The sequence below is a fragment of the Euprymna scolopes genome, chromosome 23 (genome assembly GCF_053919585.1).
Source record: "Euprymna scolopes isolate OS-2025 chromosome 23, ASM5391958v1, whole genome shotgun sequence".
Classification (NCBI taxonomy): Eukaryota; Metazoa; Mollusca; class Cephalopoda; order Sepiida; family Sepiolidae; genus Euprymna; species Euprymna scolopes.
This window is the reverse complement of record NC_136504.1, coordinates 27,506,313-27,519,028: the sequence shown is the minus strand read 5'-3', so window position 1 is coordinate 27,519,028 and position 12,716 is coordinate 27,506,313. Positions and strand designations below refer to the sequence as shown.

The window sequence follows — 12,716 nt, the reverse complement described above, 5'->3', positions numbered from 1 at the left end:
TCCTGCATTTGGGGATCTCAACAGTGAAGGAGTGGGATTTTGCTGTTGGTCGGGTAAGTCGGGTGTGTATGTGTCGATGGGGGGCCACAAGGGCTATGAGTTCAGCAGATCACATTTAATTAAAAACTTGTAAAATAGGCACGGATATACAACATTGCCGTGATGGGACAGAGGTTGGAATTTGCCTGATAGCGCAGGGTATATAAGATTTGAGACTCGTTTGTGGGCCCTTTCTAAAAGGGAGAGACTAATCGTAAATGCACCCACCCATACGTGGCAAAAATACTCCCCATAGATGGTCAAATTGTAGCTTTATAAAGATATAGGAGACTCTGGTGTTAGTAGTTTTCTTGGATGGTAGAGGGAGCCGACCTTTGCAGCAAACTTGGCAATGTTTTTTATGCATTTCTTGTAAATCATGTTGTCTATGAATGTTAAAATGTGATGTTTGAAGAGTGTTATTTCGGAGCTTGAGAAAGTTTTTGTAGTTTTTTAAATAAAAGAAGCTCAGTCCTAGTAGCATTCAGTGTGTCGATCGACTTACGTCCCCCATTCTAACAAAGACATTATACAAAAGACGTTCTAAAGTAATGCCTCCTGTTGTTTTTATTCCGCCTGAATGGATCAAATAAAATTAAAAATTTCATTTTTCTGATGGCAGAACTTATTCATTCCTGTCCTGAAAGTTTCATCTTTGTTGCAGATATTGACGTTGCGAGACTGTAAGAACTCAACTTCTGTCTTGGACGTGCGTCATTGAATTCCAAACAAAAGTGCATTGAGAATGGTGGTGACTATGTAGAAAATTAAATTCTGGCGCACAAAAAGGTCGTTCGTTTAAATGACACCACTCCCTATTCAGAATAAGAACAAAAATCGAAAATTGTAAAATTGAATTTCTATTAAAAACCAACGTTCCCATTTAGTTACCTTCCCACGAGTGGCAGAGTTAGACACAAGCTCGATTTTTAACGTGGGGGAAATCCAGCACTCTGGATAGGAACGAAAATTGCTTTATAGAGGTCAAATATGTTAGCCATTTAAATTTCATGTAAATTTCAACTAAAATCAATTTTATCTATTTGTAATGTTGCAAGCAATAGCATATTACTGCATTATCACATAAAACGCGTCCCCAGCATCTTACTCTACTGCAGTGAGATATGAACCCTCCACACGCGTCAAGAGCGCAGACTAAACGTCTTCCACCTGCGCAAATCTCAGAAAGATCTTAGGCAGGACCGCGTTCCGAACAAAGAGACGTTTTCGCCAAAGCAAACCTTCCAAGCATGTTTGTCCTCCTCTCCCAGAGATGTCTGCGCTGTTTAGGGCACGTCGTTCGCATGCAGGATATCCCAATCCCCAATGGCATCATGTATGGCGAGCTCTCAGCCGATAGCAGACCAACTGGTAGGCTACTCCTCAGATTTAAAGGTGGGTGTAAAAGGGACTTAAAATCCGGCAACATCAATCCTGCTGACCTCGAATCCTCAGCTGCAGATCGTGATCCCTGGAAGGTCAAAGCCAAGAAGTGTGTCCGGCTGAGTGATGAGAAAATAAATGAACAGTGGGAGGAGAGGAGAGGCAGACGCAACAGGGCAGCATTAGCAGCAGCATTGGCAGAGCCTGACAGAGGGTACCCCTGCAGGAAATGCAACAAAATCCACCGCTCCCGCATCGATCTGCTCAGTCACGGAAGCAGCTGCCACAACTGAACATGATAACCTTCAAACGCAATTCTCCATCATTTATCGAGATGTAAGGACGGCAACAAGATTATTACATAAAAACGTACTTTCAAGATTTCACGATCCATTGATCCGCTATTATTATTTTGTAAATGTAATGTAACCAGGGGAAGTAACTCATAGCTTGGAATCTGTTTATTATTTAAGTATGACTTACAATTTTTTTTTTTAATTATTTAATAATTAATTTTCTATTTTATCAAATTTCATAATGTTTAGATATTTTAATAATTTCGACATGACAATTAAGTAGATGCCATTGGTTTGAATTACAATTCAATATTTCGATTTTTTTTCTTCTTCTGAAAAATTCTCAAAATTTTTACTATAACTGAAATTTGAGTGTGATTATAGAGCTTTTCAATCTGCTAGTGTACAAGTAATCATTTTTCATAATTTTGGGATATTTTCCTGATTTCGACATGACAGTTAATAGATAATATTGGTTTTAATGAGATACATCGATTTTCGTTCTTATTCCTTACAAGTTCCAGATCTCTTTTATAAATTTCCCTTCATCTAAATTCACCATAACTTTTTTTTTCTTTTCTTCTCTTTCTTCCGGGACAAATCGAAGAGCTGGAGAAGAGAGTTCTCTCCCTGGTCACCTCCGGTCAGCTACGTATGCAGGAGAAGTTTCGCCATGTGGAACATCCTGCTTCCCAGTCAAGAAGAGGCAAAAAGACTGGCTGAGACCGACCACAGAACCAGAAATATTCGGCTCCAGCCGGCATATTTGAATAAAAGAATCGTCTCGGTCTCAGTCTTAAATGTCCCATGCTACATAACCAAAAGGGAGCTCAGGGCCATAATGAGCCAGTACGGCGATATGGAAGCTGTCGTCCCATCCCGTTATCAAAGCAACGTGATGACCGGGGACTACAAAGTATAAATGGTCCTGAACAAGGTCGAATCTGACACCCTTCTTGGCCATGCTCAACTTTGGGGACTGGACCATGACACTGATCGTGCAGGGGAGAAGGCCGCACTGCTGGAACTGTCAGTAAATGGGACACATAGCAAAGGACTGTCCCAAAAAACAACCAGCCAGAGCCCCGGGAAAAGCCCCCACTAAAGCACCAGCCAAAACTTCAGCAGAAGCCTGAGCCTCAACACAAGTCACAGCCTCAGTCGCAGTAAACGGCGGTCCAGTAGCAGAAGCAGGTTGGGTGACGGTCACTAAGAAAGGCAGAGCCAACAAAAACCTGCCCAGGCCAATAGTGACCAAAACCCAACCCAACATCACACTGATGGAAACGCAGGCATCCTCTTCCTCAAACAAAAGGAAGCTCCAAGATTCCAAGGAAGAGATCGTATCGGACAGAGTAGAGGCGACCACAGACGCAGAGGAAACGGCTACAGCAACAGTCACCAAAAAGACGAGCAAGACGAGGAAGGACAGTAAGACTAAATGAGACACCCCCACCCACAAAGACAAAACAACAGAAGCTGAACTCCCAACACCCCTACCCCCAATCAGCCAGTAGAACTAACCCCCTCCTGCCCAAGCTCCCCCAGAATAGTTTCACGCAACACATCCCTGGATAGGGTAGACACCAACCCTCAAAAACCTACATCCGCAACTCCTGTCACTTCTACCCCCACTCCTCCTCCTCCCCCGGCCAAGGAAAAACCTACGCCACCAGTCCGCACGGAGCGGACAAAAAAACTCCCTTTCCTACCAGGGGAAAGGATTTTCAAACTGGATCCTCTACAACCAATAGCTGACCTCAAAGGCCAGCAGAAGGTCCGGTACAACAAACTGAGAAACTTTGTGTATATCGGCGGTTGACCACTTTCATTAGGGTCAACAAGGATGCTAGGACTGAACCCCTCTGGGCTATAATAGACGCAGCAAAGGATGCTATCCCAGGACAGCAGCTGGTGGATAGGGAGCATCCCTCACTGAACAATATCATATACAAATGCGAGGGAAGAATCCCTGTTTATGCTCACCCCTTCTTTTACAGGGCACTCAAACTCACTTTTCCCCTGGACGTGGGAGGTGTGGCCAAGGATGGATTACCCTCGCCAGACTTACTCACTGGAAGCCTTGGAGAGGCCTGCCACGTCCTCACCCCTAAGGATTTTAGGCCCATGTGTGACACTGAATAAGGTAAGTGACCATGTCTTTAAACTTGGCTACTTATAATTTGAGAGGCCTCAGATGTCGAAGCAAGGGCACGCACGTGCTGAGAGATCTGGTGTCCCTCAAGGTAGATATTGCCGCTATACAGGAGACCCACTTTATTTGTGAAAGAGATTGTCAGGTGATGAGCGATTACGAGGTTTACTCAGCATATGGCAATACTTATAGTCATGGAATCTCCTTGTTAGTAAATCGCACCCTATCAGCGTCTGCGAATGTTATTCACGCGGACGAGGATGGGCGGGCGACTGTCAACGATGTTGCCGTTAATAGCAGTGTGTTTCGGATAGTCACAGTTCATGCGCCTAATTCCGCGGTGGAGAGGGCTTCCTTCTTTCAACTGGTGGAGGGCTTTATAGATGATCCGGAGAGGGTAGTCTTAATGGGTGATTGAATGCCATTCTTGATCCCAAGATAGATAAGGTCGAGGGGACTAGCGGGTCGGTGTGGTGTGACAGCAGTCTGTCTGACCTGATGGCTTCGTGTGACCTGGTCGACAGATTTTGCCTGGATCACCCGGGGCGGAAGATGTGGACATGGCATCTTAATGCGCCTTCCCATCCAAGTACTTACTTGGATCGGATGTTAGTTAGAAGAGGCTATGTAGACTTTCTATCTTGCCCCACATCCTATTTTTTAGGACACTTGGACCATAAACTAGTTATGGCCCGTTTTAACTTGAGCTCTAGGCCTAAACTGGCCAGCTACTGGAAGTTCAACAGCACCTTGTTGGAGCTGGAGAACTACCGGTTGAAGGTTACAGAGTTAATCCAGCGGGCATTAGTGGGGGCGGTCGCCAGGAGTAAGTGGTGGGTTAGTCTCAAAGCTAAGATTAGAAGCTTCTCGGTCTGGTACAGCCAACGCCTCATGCTAGATAAGGCTAAGGCCAAGAAGCGTATAGAGAATAGGCTGACCCTGGCGGTGGAGGGGAGGGGCCCCCTAGAGATAGCGCTAGCTAAACAAGACCTCAACCGCTTGGCTAGTGAGCAGTACGAGGGCCAGATAGTTAGGGCTAGGTTAATGAAAGTCTCGAACGAGGCTGTTAACGTTGACGCTGTTGAGTGTAAGGCTGCTCTAAGGTGTGGATCGGATGGGTACATTCGAAAAGTAAACAACCTTGAAGGGCATACCCTTGTTTCGACATGGGAGATCTGTGAGGTGTTTCGGGAGCATCTATCAGAGCGCTTCACCCAACTACCCAGACTCAGGGTCAAAGAGTTTGGCAGCTATTTGGCTGACTCGCCCTGCCTCATGGCAGCTCGAGTGGCTAGCTGTGATGGTCTTGTCACAGAACATGAGATCATCACTGCGTTGAAGCAGATCGGCTGCAACAAGTCGCCGGGACTTGACGGTCTACCCTACAAATTCTACTTGAGGCTGTCCAGGGTTCCATCCCTAGGCAGGTGACCAAGGGAGTGATCACATTGCTGAGGAAAGGTCAAGGGCATGGTAGGGAGGAAGATTTAGACGATTTCAGGCCCTTCACTCTGCTTAACACAGAGTTAAAGATTTTGGCCAAGGTTCTTGCGAATCGCTTGCAGGTTGTCATCACTGACTTGATTGAACAAGACCAGAGCTATGGTATGAAGGGGAGATCGATACAGGACAATCTTCATTTGATCCGCACGATCATAGAGGGGACAGAAGACGATGCGAAGGCCGCGCTGATCAGTTTGGATCAGTCCTAGGCTTTCAATAGGGTGGACCATCAGTTCCTGGGATCTTTGCTAGAGGCAGCCGGTTTTAATCTGGACTTCCGCAAGTGGATCTTTGTACTGTATGACAGACCGATGGTAGTGGTACAGATTAACGGTAAGCTGTCGGAGTCATTCGCCGTCTCTTGGTCGGTGTGACAGGGTTGTCCGCTGTCGCCTCTGTTGTACGTCCTGGCGTTGGAACCCCTCTTTCGCAAGTTAAGGGACGAGGCGACTACACCAGTGCTGCATGGGATAGCTCTCCCTGGAGGCACACGAGCCAGAGTTTCTGCATTCGCCGATGACGTCACCATGTTCGTGTCTTGCCCCACAGACATTCAAGCGGTCACCGAGGCGCTTGCTTGATATGAAGAAGTTACAGGGGCTGTCTTCAATCGCAGTAAGTCGCTGGGTCTGTGGTTGGGTGCCTGGACCGGAGTAAATTCACTTCCGGGCATCTTCAGTTGGACCAACGGCCCGGTCCGGATACTCGGTGTGTGGTTCGGACCAGGTCTCCAGCTGGTCGGAAGTAGATATCAAGGTCAAATCCACTGTCAAGACTTGGGTTTGAAGGAAATTGTCCTTGAAGGGTCGGGTGGAGGCGTCTTCCCACTCATCCTTTACCGTCTGTCTGTACTTCTCCTCCCTGCAAAACGATGAATCAGCTTACAGGAGCACCTCGACTCACTCTTGTGGAACGAGGGTAAGCATTATGTTTGCAGAGATATCTGTGTTCAAAATCCGAGAGAGGGAAGTTTGGGACAGCCCGATCTCCTGCGTCACAAGCACGCAAAAAGGTTGGCCTTCCTGAGTCGTTCACTGTATGTAGACGTTCCATGGGTCACTGCGGTTGGAGGCTCGTTTTCCAATCTCACACCCGACCTCTTGGTCTCCGCCGAGCTTCGACTGAGGGGGAAACAAACGTTCTACGCCGAATGTCGGTCCAGACATAAAGCATTGCCAGAAACCAGTGTCCTTAAACAGTCTAGGAACAGGCTTTATCGAGAGTTAGTGAAGCGGATAGGGATGTCGTTGGAGGAGATCTGCTCCCAGTGAAGTTGGGCGCCGGGACAGAACTTTCTTACCAACTCGGAATTTTCCCTCACCTGGCAACTTGTCCAGAACGCACTGCCCCTCTTTGATGAACTCCACTTGCACAAAGAAGAGACCCGGGTCTATTGCCTGCGCTGCGACGAAGACATGAGAGAAACAGTCAGTCATGCTTTTTTTCGCTGCAGCAGGCTTAAGACACTCCTAGGGCACGTCAACGATGTGGCGGCTCGCATCGATGCCAAGTGCCTGTTTGAACTCAACGAGTCTTATTTTGTCGATAACATAGATCCGCCACTACCTAGGGAGAAAAGAATGGTTTTTTTGGCGATCCTAACAGTAGCGAGAATTGTCATATGGATCACACGCCTCAAGCAAGTCTGCGAAGGGATATCTGTTCCAGATCAGGATCTGATTGTCTAATTTAAACATCTGCTTGAAGATGCGATTGGAAGAGGTTGCCTCGAGTTGTCTTTGACAGGAGATGGGTGCATGACACTAACTTGTGCATCCAATGAGCCACCAAGTTTGAATTTGTGTTACCACCATAGGCCTGGCACATGCGGTACTGGGTCCTACGGAACCGATCCCGCTAGATTAGCAACAGAAAATTAAAGAGACTCTTGACTGGTGGTACAAATAAGATCTGGTCCCCCGATTGTTTGTTTTGGCACTAGAGAACCTTCAGAGGCTACCCTACCACTACCCCTCCTCTTTTGTTTTGTCACCCCTGGTCAACCCTTACTCATAGGTCGCCTTCTACCTCCCCGTCCCCCCTTTTTTTGGTGTTTCATTTATTTTTCCCCCAATACCTGATAAGAATCCACCCCAATCCCCACTAGGGATCTCCCCCCCCCGCTTGTTTTCAGTGCCCCAGAAAACAGTAAGCGATCTAAGTACTTACACTAGGCAATTTTATTTGATCATTTTTTCTAGGTTGTTTTCCCCACTCCCCAGCACGAAGTATTTGATACCAAATTAAGAACTTTTATTTTTCTATTTAATTGAACTTTTTCCACACATACATACACATTTATGTTTAATAAAAAAAATGCGCGCGCGCACACACACACACACAGAGAAATTGTAAATATATGCTTTTGGCTAAAACGCTGGGAATTCATTAGTTAGTTTAGATTCCACAGAGTGAATGAGGTATTGTGGTAAATGTTGCCAGTCAAGAGTAAGTTGCCAAAGACTCCAATTTTTACTTTAGTTACAAAGACCCTGAAACACTCCCCTCCCCAGATCTTATAAGGCCTTGTGCCTAAATTTGTTTTGTCTTTTGGAGATTTTACTTTTTAAATTTATTTAATTTTATATTGAAATTTTTTGAATTGTAATTTTTCTTTAAACGGCAGATACTGCAAGCAAAGACCATATGTGGGGGCAACCTTACATATAAGACCTTGGTCAATGTAGGGGAAACCCTTCATACAAATTGTCACTATCCAGCTCCCCTACTCCCCGGGGAGCTGATCCCCATTTCCTCTTCACTCCTCACATTTGAAATCGGCCTTGTGCTTAATTTGCTCGATGGGGGAGCAAATAAATACCCTTTTCTTGGCCTTTTGGCCAAGATCAAAGTGTAGTATCTGATCTTACTACATGCTGTATTATTGTGATATTAAGTGGGGGATCACTTTTCTGTATTAATTTAATGTAAAATGATCACCCACTTTACAACCAGTTAGTCTCAAAGCCATTCAAGTCATTCTCCAGATCATTTAAGTTGTTTTTGAAGGATTCCAGTTATTTTTTAAGCATTCAAGTCATTCTTAAGGTCATTCAATTCATCCTTAAGTTCATTAATATCATTTTAAGTCATTTACTTTTTATTTATTTAAGTAATTTCAGCCCATTTTTCGGTCATTTTAGCTTATCTTTAAGAATTTCATGTCAATCCTACATTCACGCTTTCATTCAATATACTAGAGTACCCGACTAATGGCTATCGGCCTTGTTTTTTTGTTTTGTTTTTGTTTTTTTGTTTTTTGTTTTTTTTGTCGATCGCTTTCTTTTCTTCTTTTTCCTCGTTCTTTTCCCATTTTTTTACTTTTGACTTTCTCGTCTTTTCTTGTCCCTCAAATGAGAACCTCTCTCTCTCTCTCTCTCTCTGTCTTTCTGTTCTCTCTCTTTCTTTCTTTTTCTCTCTTTCTCTCTCTCTCTCTCTCTTTCTTTCTCTTTCTTTTTTTCTCTCTCTCTTTTCTCTCTCCCCCTCTTTCTCTCCCCCTTTCTGTCCCTCTCTCTCTCTGTCTCTCGCTCTCTCTCTCTAACTTTTACGCACACATGCACGCATATACACACGTCCCTTTATTCCTATACACCAACCTTTCTCCCTCTCTTCCACGTCTCGTCTTCGAATTAAAATACCGGAATAAATTTCGTCGCCTTACAATATTCCTTTGCATTAATTCCACCAATTTCCTCGTATCTCTTGAAATTCATTAACTTTTCCCTCGACTCTTTTTCTGGTTTGGGACTGTTTTAATTTTGGCCAACATGTGCGCGGTAGCGTGGCGGTGGCGCACCGATAGACGGCGTTGGTGGAAGGCCGAGGGAGCGGGAAAGTGCTGATGAGGTGATTAGCGATACAAAATAGAAGCCACGGCTGTGTAAGCGATGGCGACACCGTTAAGAACGTTATGGCGACAGAGGAGAGACGATCGTTCTTAACCCCATCTCAACCCGAATTAAAACTGAAAGCAAAGTATAAAATAGAAAAGAAAGAAGAAAAAAACAATAATTAAGGAAAAATATAACACTAGCGGAAGTACCCTTTTATATAAAAATATCGGTAAAACCGCAGTTTAGTGGCCTGAATATAATGTGATGAAAATTGTGTAACTATTTTATTTATGGAAATCGCTCGAGACAAGGCATGAAGCCACTTGCTGTAAGGATCTAACACGAACGAAAGCTGATTATTGCAAAGACAGGAAATGCTTAGTCCCGGTGCTCGGTAAAAATGGCACCGGAAAAAATGGCACCGGAAAAAATGGTACTGATAAAAAAATGGCAAAAATGAGTAAATAGGTATAAATGGCTTTTTGAAGACAGAAAATTAAGAATGTTTGAAAAGTGCGGGCTAAGTTCCCATCCTTCTAGTTTTAAATAGGGCAAAGCCCCCCCCCCCCAAAAAAAAAAAGAAATAGCAAATAAATATTTTATATAGGCATTTACACTGGTAGGGAGTTGGGTTGAATTTTTATTTTTTTAACAAAAAAAGGGGCTAATCATGTCCAACGTTAAAAATTAGTGATTGTACCTCCCCACCGAAAGAGAACAAGAAATAGAGGTGCAGCATCTGAAGAACAGATACTACACTTTGATCTTGTCCCGAAGGCCAAGGAGTAGCTAAGTTCCGATTTTCCGCAAGAATATAGAAAAAATATTATTATTTAAATCTGAATAAAAGTCTTTTTGACTCACATCTACAGAAGTTGAACTGAATTTTTCTTTTTAACCCCAACTGTAAACAAACTAACCCTAATCTAAGTTTAACTTTAATTTTGAAAAAGTTGGTTTGGTTACGTTCAAATTCTGTAGAAGTTTTTTCATTTTTTTTTTTTTTTTTCATAATTTTTTCATAATAAATAGTTATGTATAATAATCTTAGAAACGCATGAATAAAACCTCATGGCTACCATATTTACCTAGATTCAATTTATTTATTTAATTTTTAAAATAGAAACTTAATTCAATGATTTAATTGCTGGTGGCCACTGCTTGTAAATTTTCTTACACCAAAACGATTTTTTACTTTAAAAAAAAAAAAAAAAAAAAACATTATTATGTTATGTTATTAAACAGAAAATTGGAAAAATTGATTTACTAATTGATATTAACAAATAATCAAATTAAACGGTTTTTGCATAATAGGAATATTAGGTTTGTTTTATAATAGATTTTAAAACGTTTATTCAGTTAAAAAAATAAGTCGTGTTGAGCGTTATATGAGATTAAGAAATAAATGCCTGACATGATAGGGTCATATATTTTGAGTCTCGATAACTACTTGAAAATAAAAATAAAAAATAAAACATATTACTGGAAAAAATTTTAAGAATATTTTTCTAAATAATCTGCAGCTTACTAGTCGTGCTGAAAGAATCACATCATTATTTACAAATCCACCCTTAACATGAATAGGAAGTGTCTTAGTGAACTATTCTGTACTTTCACCTAACAATTTAATAAATAAATAAACTTGGAAAATTGAAACTCTCACCGGAATTTATATTACTGACAATGTATATCAGAAAAAGAATCTGATCAAACACCGTTTGCTGCTAATTTTGAATCGGGTACTCTTTTGTTTGCCAATATTTATGTAATCATCAGGTTTAGTTTTGTTTTGTTTTTGTTTTTCCCCAAGTCGTAATTAGAACTTTTTTATGTTATGAAAGAAAATTAGCTATTACTAGCAGAGACACGGTGTTGCCAGGGATTAAATCATGGCTAACGAATATCTCACACCTCCATGTTTGTATTGTCATCGAAATCAGTGAAAGCGTCCATTTTTTCAATCAAATCGTTGATTGCTTGGAGACCCATCGCAGTTTACAAGAAGAAAGCTTTACATGTCTCCTCGTAGTCAACATTGTAAAAAGCCTATTGTTGATTTTATAGAATTATTGTTTTTGTATATTATGACTTGAATTAAAGTTTAAAATGCAAAAGTCGAGGATCGTAGTTCAATTGTGCTCTGTCTGTCCCATCGACGAAATGTTGCATCCCTCTGCCTGTTCTGCAAGTATTTTAATGGTGAATACTCCGACGAACAACAAGCACTTGTACTAGGTGTATCAGAATTTTTGTCGATATTTTTACACCCCTAACACGAAACTGCGAATAAAATATAAAAATTTCTCTTTTAAAAGTGGGTTGTTTATTTTCTTTATGGATTATACTTCCAAAATAAACTATTAAAGTTGTTTCAAAAGTAATAGAAATTAACAGTAATGAAATTAACTGAATTTTACGAGCTCAGTATTTTTCAATTTTTAAACTTTAAAAATTTATCAAAATTTTTCTATCGATTCAATTTTTACGATATTTTCAGGGTCAATGTGAAATTTAATGCTCTGTTCAATAAACTGAATATAATATTTTAGACAAACCTTTTTTTTAATTCACGCCCCCCCCATTTTCAAGTGTCTATTAAAAAGTAAATAATTAATTTACTCACCAAAGTTTTATATATCACAAATTGAAGATAAAAGATCAATAAATAATATATTCAAATTTAAAACAAAAAAAAAATGTAGTGTTTTTAGAAATTTACCTGTAAAGTCCGAAGTTCAAAACCTTTAAAAAAAAAAACACGTTGTTTGTTTTTCCTTTTTGTTTTTTTTTATGAAACCTTGGTCCTTGCTCCTTTAATTGAAAAATAATTAGGGCTTGAATTACATTTTTCGAGTAGTTATAAGCTTGGAAAAACGTGGTGAAATTATTCATATTTTTCATGAAATTTCTGACACACCTACACTTGTACCCTCTCGACGTAAATACCCCGACAAACCTGACAAGTAGCTAAATCCCACCCCTACATAGTATAGACCCTTAAATGTAAGAAAGCCTTCTACTCCAATAGTTTCTTTCCCAGAACTGCTAGACTTTGGAACTCCCTTCCGGGATCCTGCTTTCCCAACTGTACTGACATGCAGAAGTTCAAGTGTAATGTGAACAGACATCTTGCTGTTCATCTCCCTATATAGTATCCCTGTAATTTGTGTCCCCGATAGTAGCCCCTCCCCTGCATCAAAGTGGCGCTGTGCCTTGTTTTGGATGAAATTCATTTCAAACACGTCATATCAAGGAATTTACTTTTGATTTTATATCCCGACTTTATATGCGGATATGTCGCATGTCAGTTTGTGCTGGGATAATGGCTTTGCCAGGGTTATAAATTATGATGAATAGTCAAACGAGTAGAGAAAGAAATAGAAGCAATTAATTTTATATTCCTTATCTCTACCCCCTAAAGAATTTTCACACTGGCTCGCTAAAAGAATCGGTAAAACTAGCAGAAAGCATTTTCAGTTTTACGTTAATCCATATTTACCCTTTATT

At 41.4% G+C, this 12,716-nt stretch overlaps 1 pseudogene; it reads left to right on the top strand.

The window, feature by feature from the left end:
• Positions 1–8,195: 8,195 nt before the first annotated feature.
• LOC145246270 (U2 spliceosomal RNA) lies at positions 8,196–8,321 on the top strand (annotated as a pseudogene).
• The last annotated feature ends 4,395 nt before the right edge of the window (positions 8,322–12,716 follow it).